Below are 19,352 nucleotides of genomic sequence, written 5' to 3'. Positions count from 1 at the left end.
CATGTTGGCTTCGAGTAATCACTGCATTGTTTTCAAGGTTCTTCCAGATGGATTGCTTTATCATCTGCTCCAGAATTTTCCCAGGTATTGATGTCAGACTGACTGGTCTGTAGTTCCCAGGGGCCTCCTTTTTGCCCTTTTTGAAGATAGGGACAACATTAGCCCTCCTTCAGTCATCTGGCACTTCACCCATCCTCCATGATTTCTCAAAGAGAATAGATAGTGGTTCTGAGAGTTCCTCTGCCAAGTCCTTTATTACTCTAGGATGCAGTTCATCTGGCCCTGGAGATCTGAACTCATTCAAAGTAATTAGGTGTTCCTTGACCATTTGCCTATCGATCTCAAGCTGCAATCCTGCCCCTTCAGCCTGTACTTCACCTTTGCCAGGGGGGTCATAGACCCTCTTTTGGGAGACGACTGAGCCAAAGAAAGTAGGAATTGAGCATTTCTGCCTTTTCTTTGTCACCTGTTATCATTTTGCCATCCTTATTTAATAGTTGAACCACCATTTCTTTGTCTTTTACTATGCACATAGCTGAAGAAAGCCTTTTTGTTGCTTTTAGCATCCCTTGCTAACCTCAGCTAGGGGTGTACAAACCTCACTTACCTGGGTCCGTTGGGGGGTCTGGGGGGGGGAGGCAATCCTGTCCTCCCCCCGGAATCCTCCCCAGCCGGCTCTGCTCCGCGGCAAGTCCGCAGAGCCGCCGGCTGGTCTGCGTCCGCAAATGGCGTCCGGCATAGCGGACGCCATTTGCGTCCCTGCACTTTACTGTGATAGGCTACATAAAGATTTACTGGGGTCCATGGAGGATTTCTCCAACATCCCTAACCTCAGCTCGTTCTCAGCTTTAGCCTTCCTGATACCAGCCCTGCAATTCTGTGCTACCTGCCTGTATTCTTCCTTTGTAGCTTGACTCTTTTTCTCGTTAGAGTCGCTCGCCACGGGACCTTACTTATCATTGTTCTGAGTTTATTAAAATTGGTTTTCCTAAAATCCAGGGTATGTGTTTGGCTACACTCAGCTTTTGCTTCCTTTAGAACCAAAAACTCAAGTATAACATGGTCACTTTCCCCTAGAGTTCCCATAACTGCTACTTTATCCACTAGGTCATCTCTGTAGGTTAGGTTCAAGTCAAGGATAGCCGATCCTCTAGTTCCTTCCTCTGCTTTCTGTAGGAGGAAATTATCCGCAACACAAGTAGGAATTTCTGGGAGGGGCCATGTTTTGTTTTGCAGAATTTGTCTCCCAACAAATATTGGGTAAATTGAGGTCCCCCATTACTACCACATCATGTTTCCTTGAAATGTTGGCAATTTGCTTTTCAAAAGTTTCATCCTCGTCTTCTCCTTGATTGGGTGGCCAGTAGTAGACTCCGACCACCATGTTCCTTTTATTCTTTGCTCCATTTATTTTGATCCAGATGCTTTTGATGGGGCTACCAAGCTCCTCCTGCTGTATTTCTGTGCAGAAATATGTATTTTTCACATATAGTGCAACCCCACCTCCCTTTCTGTTCCTCCTGTTCTTTTTGAACAAGTTATATCCTTCAATTGCTGTATTCCAGTCATGGGAATCATCCCACCAAGTTTCAGTTACACCTATCAAGTCATAATTTATTTCCCTCCTGTATTAAGAGTTCAAGTTTATTCTGTTTGTTTCCCATACTCTGGGCATTAGTATACAGACATCGAAGACCATGTGCTTCGTAGTCTGGCTTTCTTCCTACATGTTTCTGAAGACTATTATTGGGTGCTATCAGAGCTGTTCTCTCCATTGTGGTGCATGAGCCTTCGTCCATTATTACCCCCAACTTTACGTCTCCCTTCCCCATAGGATTCAGTTTAAAGCCCTCCTGATGACGTTCTTCATGCTGTGGCCAAACACATTCTTCCCAGCCTTTGTGAGGTGCAACCCATCCCTTGCCAACGGTCCATCTTCCAGGAAGTATAGCCCGTGGTCCCGGAATCCAAATCTCTCGCATCGGCACCACCTTCATAGCCAGTCATTCACCCGGAGTATTTTTCTTTCCCTTTCTATCCCTCTTCTAACTCCTGGAAGGATGGATAAGAAAACTATCTGGGCCCCAAAGTTCTTGAGTTTCCTTCCCAAAGCTTCAAAGTCTGACATGATTTCTTCGTAGGTCTGCTTGGCGGTATCATTTGTTCCCACATGGATGAGAAGAAAGGGATACCTGTCAGTGGGCTTTATTTGTGTAGGCAACCCTTCAGTCACGTCTCTAATCCGTCCTCCTGGGAGACAGCGCACTTGGTGAGTCTTCGCGACATACTTGGGTTTTGATCCCATGCAGCAAGGAGTCTCCCACTACTACTACTCTTCTCTTCTTCTTGTTATAGGCCTTGGTTTCATCACCTCTGCTTGACTGACCTTCAGCCTCTTGCTCGCTCTCTTGCGAGGTTCCCCTGCAATTCTTCCTCTGCAGGCTGTCCTCCAGTCTCATCCTCAAGTACCTGGAAACGGTTCTATAGTTCCACTGCTTCCACTGGTGCAGAGTGGCTTCTAGTTCTTCTTCTCCTAACTGTCACCCTTTCCCAAGGAATATCCTCTGCTTCATTTTTCCTCACCTGAGCAGTTTCCTTTCCTGCCTCAACTTGCTGTTGCTCTTCTAACGTCTGTTCTTCACTTTGCTGATGTAATTCCACTGTCCAAGAATTCTTCGTGTCCTCTTATTCCCTGGAGGGTGAACACTCACCGCTCCAGTCCTCTTATTTTTTCTTCCAACAGTGTGATCAACTTGCACTTGTTGCAGGTGTAGGCCATGTTGATCTCAGGCAGGAAAACAAACATTGCACAGACCTTGCAGGTCACCACCACTGCAGAGTCTTTTCCTTCCATAGTCTCTATTCCCTTTTTGTTTCTATTTTTCTGACTGTACTGGAATAGCCTGTGCTTTGTCCTCTATTCACTGGGGCTTAAAAACAGAGTCCCACTAGTATGGAAGTGTGTGTTACAAGAAAAAGAAATAAAAAAAAAAAGTCAGGGGCCTCCCCCTTGACCTCCCCTGCTGAACTCCCCTGGCCATCTCCTGTTTGCTCTCCCTCTTCACTCGCTCTGATCGCTCGCTGTCTGGGAGCTTGCTTGCTTGTATAGCCCCTAGACCAGCTGGGGCAGCTTCCTCTGCTCTGCTCTGCTCTGCTCAGCTAGGAGGCGGGAAACAGACTGAAAATTCCCGCCCACACAGCTGCTGGGATTACTCAGGCCACACCCCCTCATTCAATTGGAGCTCTCAGGAGCACATGGTGAGCACACAGCGACTCAGAATGGAAAGGACGACCCCCTGGGCTTACTCCAGCCCACCCACCACTTTGCCTTTGTCTCCTCTTCCTCTGCCACCTCTGTTTTCTGACAAGCCCCTTATCTTTAACAGCTTTATGGCAGACAGCCACAACATGGTCCCCTCCATGCTGGGAATAGCAGTACCTATTGAGTTTGGCCAGTGCAGGTGGATGAGAATTTTGTTACCGTTTGTTTTTGATAGGAATTTATTTATTTATTTACTTATTTCATTTCTATACCGCCTAATAGCTGAAGCTCTCTGGGCGGTTCACAAAAATTATCAACATTTATCAACATTCACCAATGTTTTCATGTGCATGATAGAAAGATTTTAAAAAGCTAAATGCGGGAGAAACCAAAATTGACAGATTTGTCTGTCTCTACATCCAGTCCATTAGTAATTTATATGCCAATAGGAAACACTCATTGTATGTGGATGTACCCTTAGGGCATCAAAATATTGCCAGAAACTCCAATGAGATTAAAAACCAGTGAATGGACAAGGATCTGTGAAGGAGACCCTGATCCTACCAAGATGCGGTAGCCAAGCGCCTGGTATAATAATGCATTATATTGGCAGTTTAAGAGGTTTAAACTAAAACATGCTGGTATTGTTGGCATGTCCTGCTCCTTTTGCCTTTGGTCATGCCTAACACAGGAATGCAGCCCTCCGAGAGCTTCTCCTCAATGGAATTCAGCCCTCGAACTGAAAGAGGTTCTGCACCCCTGAGGTATGCAGTGCTGACATCTCTTCCTGTGGGGTCACGGCCAGTAGGGCCTCGTGGGGCAGGCCAAAACCATCTCTCAGGCTAGATGCTGTCCCTGAAGGGCCACCAGCTGGACTTCCCTGCCCTGTATCGGTGTTCCCCCAGGGGGGCATTTCCGTTTTTCCCTTGCTGGACTTCCCAGGTTCATCGCCTCAAAGGCAGGCCTCAAAGTTCCAGTAACTTTGGAAGCCCCCCCAATGCAACCTCTAGGTTGAGGCAAGCTATGCATGGAGCTTATTTTTAACCCCAAGGCTCCAACCAGCTGTTGTGTGGGAGAAGGAGGTCAGGGGGTCAGGCGTCAAGCAAAGGAGACAAGGCCTACCAGGAAGTGCCTTTCTGGGGAGACAGACGCCATTTCACAGCAGGCAGCTGGGGCTTGGCCTGGCCTGCAATGCAAACCACAGACAGGAGGACAGCTGTGTGGCTTCCTTCTGGTTGGGTCTTACTGGGGCGAGTGGGAGCTTGGAGAAGACAGGATGAGAGTGCTTCTCTGACAGCTTCAGCAAATGGGCTGGTTTGCACAATCGCCGGCACCCACCATGGCTTAAATAAGCCACGGTGGGTAGCGGCCTGTGCTGGCCACCATTGTGAATATTTGTGGCTTACTGCGACATGCGAACCTGGGAACTGTGGCTTGTTGCCGTGGATAAAAAGCCACCCCAGAACCTTGCTACACCCCATGGGTTCTGGGTGGCTTGTTTTTAAGCCACGGTGGGTGCAAACCAGGTCAATAGATGTCCCTGGGGAAGCTTTAGTTCAGCCACGTGGACTTCCCTGCATGAATTCATTGTAAGCCACTGGCAGGAAGGCTGGTTCGCATTAATTTATTTACTTTGTTTTTGGACTCTGTTGTCCCGCCCTCTCTCAAGCTGTAAGTTAGGGGTCAGAATCTGAAATACAAGATCAGTCCGTAATAAGACCTTTTTGGATCTCAAAACAACCCAACATCTCTGTTGTAATGGTCAAATTGATTTTATGACAGTTACATGGTCATAACTACCCCCAAGGAATCCTGGGAAATGAAGGGAGTTCATGAAAGTTTGCCACCCACAAAACTACAGGTCCCAGAGTTCCTCAGGGAAAAGCCATGACAGTTGAGCTCCTTTAGTAGGCACATAGTATGGCTGCGCCCACAAACCCTCCACACGTAATCCTAAATCTCAGTTTTAGCTGAGAGCTTCGGCTACTGGGTGGTATAGAAATGAAACACATAAAAATAAGAACATAGTCCTCCATTTCAATCTGGCAGTGGCAGCTGGGAAAAGCTTTTCTTTTGGTATGGGATACGACTCCAGTCATGAGTTTGCTGTCCGGGTCACTCTAGGCCAGGGGTGCAGGACCCCACAGCCAGGGGCCAAATCCAACCTACCAAGGGTCCCAATACTTCCCTCTGTGGTTTCCCAGATGGCCCCGCCCCTTTTGCCTTTGGCTCCACCCACCACTGGAATACAGCCCCCAAGGGCTTCTCTGAAATGGAGTTTGGCCCTTGGCAACACTTCTGTTTTATGGTGTATTTTTGACCCTGAATAGGACTTGCCCTTCCCCCAGCAAACATGCTAATCTTTCACTTTCTGGGATCCTTAATTCCCCTCGCTAGTCTTCTAAACATGGGGTGGGGAGTGGGCAAAGCTCAAGCAATGGAACAAGCATGTGCTTACGGGGGTAGGCGGCTGCATCCCCCCCAGAAAAAATGTGCTCTTGGCGTTCCTTCTGTGATTCTGAAGCTTCCCGCCCAGCTGGTCTGCCAAGCAGGTCTGGCGCCAGTGGTTAGCATCATCGGGCACCTGCCAAGGTGCCCCAGCCCAGCAAGGTGGGGGTGGGGGTGCTGCTGACCCCCAGAGCCCTCTGGTCTCACTGCTTTTCCCCTTCTTTGCTGTTGCCCCCATCACCTGTCCGCTCCAGGTGTGTCAGTAAGAGCAAAGGGAAGGAACAGCAGCCTCTTCTGGGCAGCAGGGAAAACTGGATCCCAAGGGAGCAGGGCAGATGTCTTGGCAGTGGTGACATGGCAAGGAGGGGGCACTCAGGGAGGGAGAGGCCATTGAGGGCATCTTGCCAAAGTACCCCCCACACACACCTGGAACCAAAACTGAGCAGCAGGGATAGTGGAAAGGGGACTGAATTGGTTATGAAGATTGGCTTGGTGGATCTTTCTAGTTATCCATAAATCCCAAACAGCACCCTAACCTCACTGGTGCTGGGAAGAAACCCCCCCAGCTTGGATGGTATTTTGGCTTTCAGGGTCAGCTGGCAGAAAAACAGAGAGAGGGGCTATTTACATGGAGCTTTTCTACACAAGGCTGTTTAAGCCGCTGTATCTACTTTCAGTTTCATTGCAGAATTGACATCTGAGCACTTCACAAAGAGTGTTTCCTTTCCTGCTTTTCTGCTACATAATCTCTAGGTAGTGCTACGGCACAGCAGAATACCGCAATTACACAAGCGGATATAGCACGTTCTTTCACTTTCTCAAATAATACCACATTTTCCCTGCTCTAAAAAAACTTGCCGAAAGAGCTGTTTACAAACAGTAGCAAACCTGGAGGGTCATGTCATCATCTAAAGAACCCATAAACAACTGTGAGTAGGGAATGACGAGCGCACAATAAATGCCTCGTGTAGAAAAGCTCTCACACACAAGCTGTACACTGGCTCTGCTGTCAAGCCCACTTTGGGCTCTGTCCCCAGACTTTCCCTAATTATCGAGGGTCGGATGGAGGATCTGCCTTCCTCCCCTCATGAATGGTCCTTCTACCTGCTTTTGGGGGATCCCCATTCTCCCCCACACCACAGCTCTCCCCATTCAGTAGGGATCCTGTCACTCTCTGTGTAGCATTTTCAGGGGGCTGCCATGGGAAGGAGGGGGGCAGGGAGCCCACTTCTGCCAGCACACTCGATCCACCTTAAATCTGGATCCAATTCGCGGTTTATAAAATTTTATTTCAAGAGTAGGGTGCTGGGCTCACCTACGAGTGCCAGGTACCAGGTGTGTGTGGACTATGTCAAGTAATAAGGAATGCCTCTGAAAATAAGAACAGTGGATTTTACCGTGTCACTCTGGCTTAATCTCATACATCTGAGATTAGGAGTCAGGTTTCAAAGCCAAAGAGCTTGGTGCTTTTTCCCAGGGCACATCTGAACCCCAGCATTGATAGTTTCAGAAATGAAATGACAAAATGAAATACCAGAAAAGGTGAGAAACTCTAGCCAGCAAGTATGGCCCTCTATATCCCTCGTCACCAGCACATGGTACCCAGACAGAATGGTCCTCTGGACAGGGAGATGGTCTCAGCAGCTCTGAGAAATTGCTACTGGAGGTTAGATGAGAAGTCCTTCTCTTTGGCCAATTGCAGGGAAACGGGGTTCTCTTCTTGGTCCCATTTTACAGATGAGGCCCCTGGCACAGAGTGGCAGCCGAAATTGCAGCAGAGCAGTTGCCAGATCGATGGAGCCACCCCAAGACACGACCTCTGTATCCTCTCGCTTCTGTGTCCATTTGTGCTCATCTCTTGGCATCAGCCCCTGCGACCTGGGCAGAAATTTCCCGAAAACTGCGCTGAAGGGCTGTCTTCCTCTTTATTCCTATAAATAGGGGCAGCTTTGTTGATCCGAGTTACACAGTGGTCTGGGCACAAAGATGTTCCCGGCACTTCCGGACACCTGCCCACCCCCTGCCTGCCCCGGACAGTGACCCCACAGAACGGCCCTGCTTAGCTCGCGTGCCCAAGGGGATTGGCAGGGACAGACAGTCCTGCTGCTGCCCCCCACCCCATCCCCACATTGTTTCAAAGGCAATTGGCTGCCATAATTGGGGAAACAGCTGACAATGCAACTGTCAGACAGCTGGGCCAAAAGTGCTTGGAAAGGAGCGGGTGCGGAGGGTGGGAGAGGTGGGTTCCAGCTCAAAATAACCCTCCAGACCCTCCCGGCTCCACACACACCCGCTGCTGCTTGGAGACAAGAAAGCCGGATCCAGCAGGATGGGTTGGCCTCGCTTGCTCCTTGCCTACAGCTTCCTCGCAGGTAAACGGGCCTGATCCAGTTGGAGCTCGTGGGCTCTAGCCAATGACGCTTGAAAGCTTTCTTTCTTTTTGCTGGGGGGCTGGGGAGAGAAGGGGAGGAAACGCTTTCCACTGAGATTAATGTGAAGCAAATCCTGGGGCCATTAATGTGGCGCCCCTACTCCTGGACCTCAGGGCTGAAGTCCAGGGACCCCACGGCCCAGTGGGCCCCCAAAGGACCATCCAAGGAATGGCCAGTGATGCGGTAGAGGCAACAGGCCCACATCAGCCCCTCAGCCAGCATGAACATGGTGGGGCCCATCAGGGCTGCCCCTGCTCATCCAACACCCTTTCTTCTTATTTTCTTCTTATTAAAATGTGTAAGAGTTAGGGGGCAGCCAACGGGGCGTGTGCACTTATTTATTTTATTTTTTAAAATTACATTTCTCTACCACCCAATAGCCTAAGCTGCATGGGTATGGATGCTCATTTTTATTATTTTTAGTTAGAAAAGATATATTTCTCTTTTACAATAAAATGCTGCTTATTCCCAAGTCAATGTGTTTCGCACCAGAGCAGCAGAAGCAAACTCCATTTGATTCCTGGAGTCGTGCTGGTGCTTTGTGATGATTTAAGTGAGTTAAAAATGCAAAACGGCACGTGAATCCTAGAATCCTAGAATAGGAGGGTTGGAAGGGGTCTGCAAGACCATCGAGTCAATCCCCTGCTCAATGCAGGAATCCAAGTCAGAGCATCCCTGACAGATGGCTGTCCAGCCTCGTCTTGAACGCCTCCAGCGTGGGAGAGCCCACCGCCTCCCCAGGTAATTGGTTCCATTGTCGTGCTTAGAGTATTTCTCTTTTATCAGAATTCGCAAACTGCTTCTTTCTCTCTCTACCATATCAAGAATGTGGAAGCAGTGGTGAAGCATGGAATGGCAGGGAGAGGAAAATAGAATTGTTAGTTATGTGCATCCTAACTGAAGTAATACACACGGCTGTCCAAAGGCCCCCCCCCCCATTACAGCCATTAAGTCCAGGGTATGCATTCTATCTATCTATCTATCTATCTATCTATCTATCTATCTATCTATCTATCATCATCTATCAAAAAAAATCCTTGGCTGCCTTCCAGGGCAGAAGCCCTCCCACAGCAGCTCCTTCCCTATTCCAGAGTTGGCAGGAGACAGATCGGCATGATATATAAAGCATCCATAGTGTGAAATGAATGGGATGTTTGTAGGGCTTGTCACAGCCACAATACCGTCATGGACAGTCACAGCCAGTCACATTGTTTCATTTATTTCCATTATTTTAAAAAAGAGATGGAGCCAGGAAACATCTCACTGATACCTATTGGGCACTTACTGCATTTGGGGGATGTGTGTCTTTCTTGCGGAACAATTTTAACCTTTCAGGAGCGAATATGACAAAGGTAACCCCAGATGCTTCCAGGCGGGGCTTCTGTTGTGTAATCGCCCACGGAAGACGACGAGCCATCGTCGTCTTCCGTGGGCGGGGGGGGGGGAGTGTTAAGGAGAAAAGATGGAATACTGCCTAATACTTTTCGATTGTTATTGCTAGGAGCCCTCTGTCTGGAAGCACCCAAAATTGAATGTACACAGCACTTTTCAATATTGAAAGAGCATCACGTGTGTTCTCTCAGTAAGTCTTATAACAACACCGGGAGCATCTCTACAGCAGCGTGAAATCCAGCATTTAAAAGGGGGCTTTTGGCCTCCGCTTTAAATGCAGGATCGCAACAGACTCCCTTTCCACGTGCTTCCTCCCCCCCTTTCCCCCCTCCTTTCCCCCCTTAACTGAGTCTTCCATATGTTTAATTATGTAGCCGCTAGATGGCGCTGTGGTGTAGCTCCTCTTATTGCGGGGTTTCCTCTTTTCACGGAGGAAACTCAAGCGGAACTCAAGTGCTGTAATTGGATCGCTCATTGTCTCCGTTCTTTTAAAAAATGGAATAAAGATCAGTTAGTGCGGGAGATGCCCTGGAGGTTGACGACATCATCTAAAGGACCCACAAACTTCCATGAGTAACCAATCTCAATAGCAGGATAAACTCTCCATGTGAAGAAGTCCCATGAGGCAGGGCTACACAGTGTGATGCCCACAGGGCACCATTGTGTCCCCAGACACCTTTCTTGATACTTGCCAAGGTACCCTGTCTCTCCCACTTTTAAAAAAATTAATACATATTGTTATCGACAGCTCGGGTGAAATAGGTTTATGTTGGTGCTGAAAACTGGAGCGTGTGTGCGTCAAAGGAGGTGTTTAGTGTGTTAAGGCTCAGACCTCTGCCTTGTTCTCAGCCTTTTGGTCAGGTTACTTGTCCTTTCCCATAGCTCCCATGGCCGCCATTTTGTGGTGGTGCCCAGGACAGTTTATCAAATGTGCCCAGGGCCCCCAAAAGTTGCCTGCCTCTGCTGAAAGTTAGCCCAGCCTCTGCAGTTACCCCTATATCTCAGATGTGGGGGTTGCAAGGTGGACTGCGGCTCAGACAACAGTAGCTCACCTCATATGAGGCCCCATAACAAGTTTGTGACAGAGACAGGATTTGAAAGCAGGCCTTCATGGCCCAGAGCCAAACTAGATGTGACATTGGCAGCCATATTTATTTTTCGCCTAGGACGAGGCAGGATGGTGCAGTCTAATTTTGACAGCCGAAGGAACACATTGGTTGAGGGGAACTAGTCAAGTTGGGTTGACTTCTCTTCTCTTCCTGTCGCTTCCTGCCTGGTTTGACCATGTTCTTGTCCTAGTGCAACCTGCCCCAACCTGTTACTCTCCAGGTGTATTGGACTACAGTGCCCATAATCACCAGCCATGCTGGCTGAGGATCATGGGTGTGTTGGTTCAACACACGTGGAAGGCACCGGGATTGGGGAGTCTTCCTTAGTGGCTACTAGCCCAACTGTTGTTAAGCTACAAGGAAGCGATTCCTTTTTCATTTCCAGAAAAAGAATGTTCAAGGCTGAAGTCTTCCGGGAAAATGCAGCTCAGCAAGTAGTAGAAGCAGTAGGTGTATCATGAGAGAGTCTCTAGATCAGGGGTGTTGAACCTCCTTCAGCCCAAGGGCCAAATTCAATATCAGAGGAGCACCCGGGGGCTGCATTCCAGTGGTGGGCGGGGCCTAAGGCAAAGAAGGTGGGGCCTAAGGTAAAAGGGGTGGGCCCAAAATGCAACCACTCTTCCCCCCAGTACATTGTAGTCTAAAGCAACTAGGTCTTAGGAGAGGCATTTTTAGAACAGGGAAGAACTGCACAAAAGCCAGCAAGCCACCCAGCAACTGGTGACTGGGGAAAAGGGAGCGTGGCCAAGGGAAGGGGATGAGCCAGCTGGGGAACCCTGGAGGGCCAGACTAGCCCCCAGGAGGACTGGATTTAGCCACCAGGCCGGAGGTTCCTTACCCTTGCTCTAGTTGGTGGTTGGCGCATCCAGGGTGCTAGGACCTTGTCATTTGCCCAAGCATGCTGACCCTGTCCTTGACGCCACGCCAGCATCCTCTGCCATATTGCAAGGCATTTTGGCTCAGTTGCCACATGGTGGGTGTCTCTCTCTGCCCTGGGACCCTCGGAAACAATAGACCGCGAAGTCTGAAGCTTTAAACAGCCAACAAATACTGGGCAGAGTTATTGTCTCTCCAGTTCCACCCAGGCATACATCGAGAGTACTACTCACGTTTTCTTCCTAGAGAGCCACCTAGCCTGTGAGTCCAGGAGGGAACATGAAATGGATTAGTATGTTATCTGGATAATCCTGACTAGGGGATCAAGAAATGGATCCATCCTGATCACTACAACCACCTTGCACTCGAGACAATGGCCACAGACCGTTAAATCTCCAGCTGAATAACAACAGTAATATTTAGCATTTATGCAGCGCTTTTGAAAGCCCAAACCTTTTCACACAGGCTCTCCAACATGGTCAAGGCCTCCCCCAACTCTTGCTTCTGATGGTTCTTTGGCTTCAACCAGACTTGGACCAGGCAGCCTGTCAACTAGAGGACACCTTCAAATAGAAGACTGTTCTCTGCTAGCTCTTCAAAATAGAGGGCTGTCCACTGTAATGTAGGACACTTGGCTACTCTACCACTGTAGCACAGATAGGTCTAAAATGCCAAGACCTTAAAATGACTGTGGTTGGGCGGTATTGCTTTAGCAAGGCCAACTGTTGCCACATTTGTTAACAAGTGTGTGAGATGCCGTCCGGCAGTCACATACAGCCCTAACCAACGTTCAGTCTGCCATCTTGGCCACCCACCCTAACAATCCTGCCTGGCGCTCTGCATTCCTCAGTCAGTAGCTGCAATTACCGTAATGAAGGTAATTTGCCAGCACTTTTCCCCCACGCTCCCCTTTTAGATTTTATTGGGCACTTGCAGTTTGAGAGTAATTTGATAATGTAAGGGTTTTTCTAAAAAAAAAAATCGTTAGTAAGGTAACGATCTGTGGACTAGACAGGGATGGATTGCAGGCAGAGGACTATTTATTATTAATCAATTAGTATTTGCGGAATGCTTGACGCCAGCCTAATTAAATCCTCATTTATGCCCAAGGATGACCCAGAAATGAGCATTATGTTGGGAGTTGTGGCTTTTTCATTTAGGGGGGCGGGAATGATAAACACCACAGAGGTGCAGATAATTATGCATGGTGAGGTGAAAGTGGGTTTTTCTCCCTCTCTCATTATACTAGAAGTTGGGGTCCTCTGATGAAACTGATTGGCAGTATGTTCTGGACAGACCAAAGAAAATACTTCTCCATGCAAGTTAACATAATTAACTTGCAGAACGCGCAATCTGCTTTCCTTCTCTCCCTTGGCATCCGGAGGCGGGAGGACTCTGTTCTTGTCCCTCTGCTATTCTCTCTCTGCACAGTGTCCCTGAGTGCCCTCAACACATCCCGTAGCTTTCAGTACCACCTATATGTTGATTTCACCCAGCTCTCCCTCTCTACCCCAGAACATTCTCCCTCTCTCCCAGAGCTGTTGAACCTCAGGCCTGTGGGCCAAATCCACCCTCCTGGGGTTCCCCAGATGGCCCGACCCCCTTCTCCTGTCTGTCCCCACAACCTTTCCTCCAACTACCAATCATGTGGTGGTTTTCCAGCTTCTGCAGTTTCCCTGCCCCCCATTCCAGGAGGTTGAAATGGCTCTCGTAAAGTTTCGTTGCTGGCAGGAAGAGCTTCAAGCTGAAATAGGCTGGTATTTATACTCCCACTTCATGGATCACTGCCTTGTTGTGGCAAAGGGGCTTGCGTGACTCAGTGAAGCCATAAGCTATGCCGTGCAGGGCCACCCAAGACGGACAGGTCATGGCGGAGAGTTCTGACAAAATGTGGTCCACTGGAGAAGGAAATGGCAACCCACTCCAGTATTCCTGCCAAGAAAACCCCATGGAACGTATCACAAGACTAAAAGAGATGACGCCGGAAGATGAGCCCCTCAGGTCGGGAGGTGTCCAATATACTACTGGGGAAGAGCAGAGGGATTTCCAAGTAGCGCCAGAAAGAGTGAAGCGGCTGGGCCAAAGCCGAAAGGACACTCAGCTGTGGATGTGTCTGGTGGTGAAAAGAAAATCCGATGCTGTAAAGAACAATATTGTTTAGGAACCTGGAATGTCAGATCAATGAATCAAAGTAAGCTGGAGGTGGTCAAACATGAGATGGCAAGATTGAACATCGACATCTTGGGAATCAGTGAACTAAAATGGACAGGCATGGGCGAATTTAATTCAGGTGACCATCATATCTACTATTGTGGGCAAGAATCCCTTAGAAGAAATGGAGTAGCACTCATAGTCAACAAAACGGTGGGAAAAGCAGTACTGGGGTACAATCTTAAAAATGATAGAATGATCTCAGTACGAATCCAAGGCAAACCATTCAACATCACAGTAATTCAAGCCTATGCCCCAACCACTGATGCCGAAGAAGCTGAGGTTGATCGGTTCTATGAAGACCTACAACACCTTCTAGAACTAACACCAAAAAAAGATGTCCTCTTCATCATAGGGGATTGGAATGCTAAAGTAGGAAGTCAAGAAATCACTGGGATAACAGGCAGGCATGGCCTTGGTGTACAAAATGAAGCAGGACAAAAGCTAATAGAGTTTTGCCAAGAGAACACGCTGATCATAGCAAACACTCTTTTCCAACAGCACAAGAGGCGACTCTACACATGGACATCACCAGTTGGTCAATATCAAAATAAGATTGATTATGTCCTTTGCAGCCAAAGATGGAGAAGCTCTATACAGTCAGTAAAAACACGACCTGGAGCTGACTGTGGCTCAGATCATGAGCTTCTTGTTGCAAAATTTCAACAAAATTTCAACATAATTTCCCTACGTTCTACGAAGAACGTAGGGAAAACCACTAAACCATTCAGGTATGACCTAAATCATATCCCTTATGAATATACAGTGGAGGTGAGGAATAGATTTCAGGGATTAGACCTGATAGACAGAGTGCCTGAGGAACTATGGACGGAGGTCCGTAACATTGTTCAGGAGGCAGCAATGAAATCCATCCCAAAGGAAAAGAAATGCAAGAAAGCAAAGGGGCTGTCTGATGAGGCTTTACAAGTAGCCGAGGAAAGAAGGGAAGCGAAAAGCAAGGGAGAAAGGGGAAGATATATCCAACTGAATGCAGAGTTCCAGAGAATAGCAAGGAGAGACAAGAAGGCCTTCTTAAATGAACAATGCAAAGAAATCGAGGAAAACAACAGAATGGGAAAGACTAGAGATCTCTTCAAGAAAATTGGAGATCTCAAGGGAACGTTTTGTGCAAAGACGGGCATGATAAAGGCCCAAGAAGGCAGGGACCTAACAGAAGCAGATGAGATTAAGAAGAGGTGGAAAGAATACACAGAAGAACTATACCGGAAAGATCTTAATGTCCCTGATAGCCATGATAGTGCGGTCACTGAACTTGAGCCGGACATCCTCGAGAGTGAAGTCAAGTGGGCCTTAGGAAGCATTAGTAACAAAAAAGCTAGCGGAGATGACAGTATTCCAGCTGAGCTATTTAAAATCCTAAAAGATGATGCTGTTAAAGTGCTGCATTCAATATGCCAACAAATTTGGAACACTCAACAATGGCCGCAAGACTGGAAAAGGTCAGTTTACATTCCAATTCCAAAGAAGGGCAATGCCAAAGCGTGTTCAAACTACCGTACAATTGCACTCATTTCACATGCCAGCAAGGTGATGCTCAAAATCCTACAAGCTAGGCTTCAGCAGTATGCGAACCGAGAACTACCGGAAGTACAAGCTGGGTTTCGAAGAGGCAGAGGAACTAGAGATTAAATCGCCAACATTCACTGGATCATGGAGAAAGCAAGAGAATTCCAGAAAAACGTCTATTTCTGCTTCATTGACTACGCTAAAGCCTTTGATTGTGTGGATCACAACAAACTGTGGCAAATTCTTAAAGTGATGGGCGTACCAGACCACCTTACCTGTCTCCTGAGAAACCTGTACAAGGGTCAAGAAGCAACAGTAAGAACCGGACATGGAACAAACGAGTGGTTCAAAAAAAGGAGTACGACAAGGCTGCATATTGTCACCCTGCTTATTTAACTTATATGCAGAGTTGTTGTTGTTCAGTCGTTCCGGGTTGGATGAATCACAGGTCGGAATTAAGATTGCTGGGAGAATTATCAACAACCTCCGATATGCAGACGATACCACCCTAATGGCAGAAAGCGAAGAGGATCTCAAGAGCCTCTTGTTGAGGGTGAAAGAGGAGAGTGCAAAAGCTGGTTTGAAACTCAACATTAAAAAAACGAAGATCATGGCATCTGGCCCCATCACTTCTTGGCATATAGAAGGGGAAGAAATGGAAGCAGTGACAGATTTTACTTTCTTGGGCTCCAAGATCACTGCAGACGGTGACTGTAGCCATGAAATTAAAAGACGCTTGCTCCTTGGGAGGAAAGCTATGGCAAACCTAGACAGCATAGTAAGAAGCAGAGACATCACCTTGCCAACAAAGGTCCGTCTAATCAAAGCTATGGTTTTCCCAGTAGTAATGTATGGCTGTGAGAGCTGGACTATAAGGAAGGCTGAGCGCCGAAGAATTGATGCTTTCGAACTGTGGTGCTGGAGAAGACTCTTACGAGTCCCCTGGACTGCAAGGAGGTCAGATCAGTCCATCCTAAAGGAAATCAACCCTGAGTGCTCATTGGAAGGACAGATACTGAAGCTGAAGCTGAAATATTTTGGCCACCTAATGCGAAGAGAAAACTCTCTGGAAAAGCCCCTGATGCTGGGAAAGACTGAAGGCAAAAGGAGAAGGGGACGGCCGAGGATGAGATGGCTAGATAGCATCACCGATGCAATGAATATGAACTTGAGCACACTCCGGGAGTGAGCGCAGGACAGGAAGGCCTGGCATGCTATGGTCCATGGGGTCACGAAGAGTCGGACACGACTGAACAACAACAACAACAATTTATACTCCACCCCTTTTGCCCGAGCCCCGCCCACCACCAGGATGTGGCCCCCCAAAGCCTCCCTGAATTGGATTCTGCCCTTGGGCAGAAGGAGGTTCAGTGCCCCAAGCTCTATCCCAGCCCACATCTCCGAGCGCTTTCCTGAGATTTCTTCTTGGATGCTTCATCGTCATCTTGATATGTCCGAGACTAAACATCTCAGCTTCTCTTTCAAGCCACCTCGCTTTGCTCATTCTCCCAGTCCATTGGCAATATCTCTCTCCACTCTGCCGAATGGCCACGAAGCCTTGGATTGCTCTTTGACTCCTCTCTCTCTTTCGATCTCTGCCCTTCTCAGATATTCAGTCTGCTACCAAGTCATTTCTCCCTTTACAGCATTGCAAAAATATCTCCCTTCCTTCCGCAAAAGTACTTGTTCATGTCTGGTTATCTCTCACCTTGACTACTGTTATCTTCTCTACTCTGGTCCCACCTTGAGCCCTTCCTGTCTAGCCGATACTTCCTTGCCCAAACCATTCACCCCCCTTGTTGTTTTGATCATGTGACACACACACCCCTTAAACCCCAACACTGGCTTCCTGCCCATTCCCAGATCCAAGAGCAGCTCTTTGTCTTGGCTGCTGAAGTCTTCCACAGCCTTGCCCAGGACCCACCCCACCCCACCCCACCTCACCCCACCTCACCTCACCTCACCCCACCCCACCCCACCCCATTTCTTTTTGAAATTACCAGGTGTTATATCCTGGTAGATCTCTGTCTTGCCCCCTGATCTTCTCTCTACCAGTCCTACCACCCTTCACTGTCCACAGTTCTCCTGCTTTCTTTGAGAGAGCCACTCTGCTGGATCTCTCTTGCTATCTTGAATACCTGGAATGGCCTCCCAGAACACCTGCATGATGCTATCTCCCTCTCTCCCTCCCTCTCTCCCTCCCTCCCTTGTTTTTTCTTTCTTTCTTTCTTTCTCTTTCTTTCTTTCTTTCTTTCTTTCTTTCTTCCTTCCTTCCTTCCTTCCTTCCTTCCTTCCTTCCTTCCTTCCCTCCCTCCCTCCCTCCCAAGCCCACCTTTTCCATGAAGCCTTTGGCACAACTTTCTAATTCCCATGCTCCTTCTAATCACTATACATACTAAGCCTAGGAACATGTAACTGAATTAACTGCGTCGTCTTCCTGTGCTTACCACTACCTCCATTTCCCTCCCCTTCCTGTTGTTCCCCCTGTGTTGATTTATAGGGCGTCTCGACACCTCCAGTTTATTGCACATTCATGATTGGCCACTCACTGAATTGTGTGGGTCCATTACATGGCGTCGTCATCGTCCAGTCATAATCCCACCATTTCCACCCACCTATCCCATGTTTTCCTCAAATGGAAAAAATGTGGTATTTTCCCAAATATGCACAAATAGAGCGCCATGACCTCCCCGTGTATTTCTCCCCTAGCATGAATGAACCGCTGTGTGTTGGCGGCTGTGGGTGGTTGTTTTGGGTTTTGGGGGTGCTGTCATGATGGCGAAGGTGGTGACGACAGGCTGTGGGCCGTGTTGCCTTCCCGTGCCTGCACGACTTTGGGCCCTTGCCATTTTCGGCCCGCAGTGTTCTGAACAAGGCAGCAGGTCGGCAGAGCAGCGGGCCAGCCTTCCGACCCGCTGTCTATTCCCAGCGAGTAAATGGCAGAGATTGTCCAAAACACTGAACGGAGAGGTGGGGCCCCCCGGGGAGATCGGTGGGGGGACTGTCTGCGTGTCAGTCCCCATCCACCAGTAACGTGCAAGGGGAGGGAAAGGGGCAGGAACCAAGGTGGAGCTGTCGCCACACCCCGAGTGCACGTAATGCTTTTTTGTGGAAAGGTGGTGATGCCTCTCAGAGGCATCACCACCCCCATGAGAAGGAAAGACGAGAAAAATAACTTGACGGGAACAGCCATCTAAAGAGAACGACCCATTCCTGCAATGATACTGGATGGGGAGAGAACCAGCATTGATGTGGAATGCCCCGCCTGTGTGATAGAGCCCATAAACTGTAAGACCCTTCGGACAGGGACCCATCCTATCATACTACATAAAGCACTACTGCGCATAGATGGCAGATATTATCATTATTAGATAGGTCTATCAAGGAGTATTCTCCTGCCAACCTAGCAGTTCGAAAGCAAGAAATTGCAAGTAGATAAATAGGTACCACTTTGGCAGGAAAGATAACAGCGTGCCGTGCACCTTGGTGTTCAATCATGCTGGCCACATGGCCACGGAAGCGTCTTCGGACAGCGCTGGCTCTTCGGCTTAGAAATGGAGATGAGCACCACACGCTAGAGTCGGACACGACTGGTTGGGGACACCTTTACCTTTTTTTATCAAGGAGTATTAGCTATGATGGCCCTATGGAACCTCCATTTTCAGGGAAGATACACCTCCCAATACCTGGTGCTCAGGACCAACAGCAGAGGGAGGTGTCCTTGCCTTCATGTCTGGTTAAGAGCTTAGTAGAGGCTTCTGGATGGCCACTCTTGGCAACAGAATAGGCAGACGCTGGGTTCTTCTGTTCTTATGGCGTACCGACTAGCAAGTGTTCGAGGTGGGCCTTTTAGAATTGCTTCTCTCAGGGGCATTGCTATACACTGCTAAAAGGTTCAGGGCCCAGGCCCATAGGACTCAAATCTGCATAAAATCTGCATACACTAATTTATATCTGTATCTGCAAATTTAAAAACAATCATTAAGATTTATTTACATGTTACAGAAGGCTAAGCCAGCCAATTAATTTTTCGTCCAAACCATCTCAAATAAAATAAATTCTTCAATTAATTTGCAATCTGACCCAGATCATCCC

Source organism: Heloderma suspectum, chromosome 3, assembly GCF_057233095.1.
Source record: "Heloderma suspectum isolate Gila_16-S chromosome 3, 16-S_ref, whole genome shotgun sequence".
NCBI classification, from domain to species: Eukaryota; Metazoa; Chordata; class Lepidosauria; order Squamata; family Helodermatidae; genus Heloderma; species Heloderma suspectum.
The sequence above is the reverse complement of the archived record's forward strand: the minus strand, read 5'-3'. Positions refer to the sequence as shown.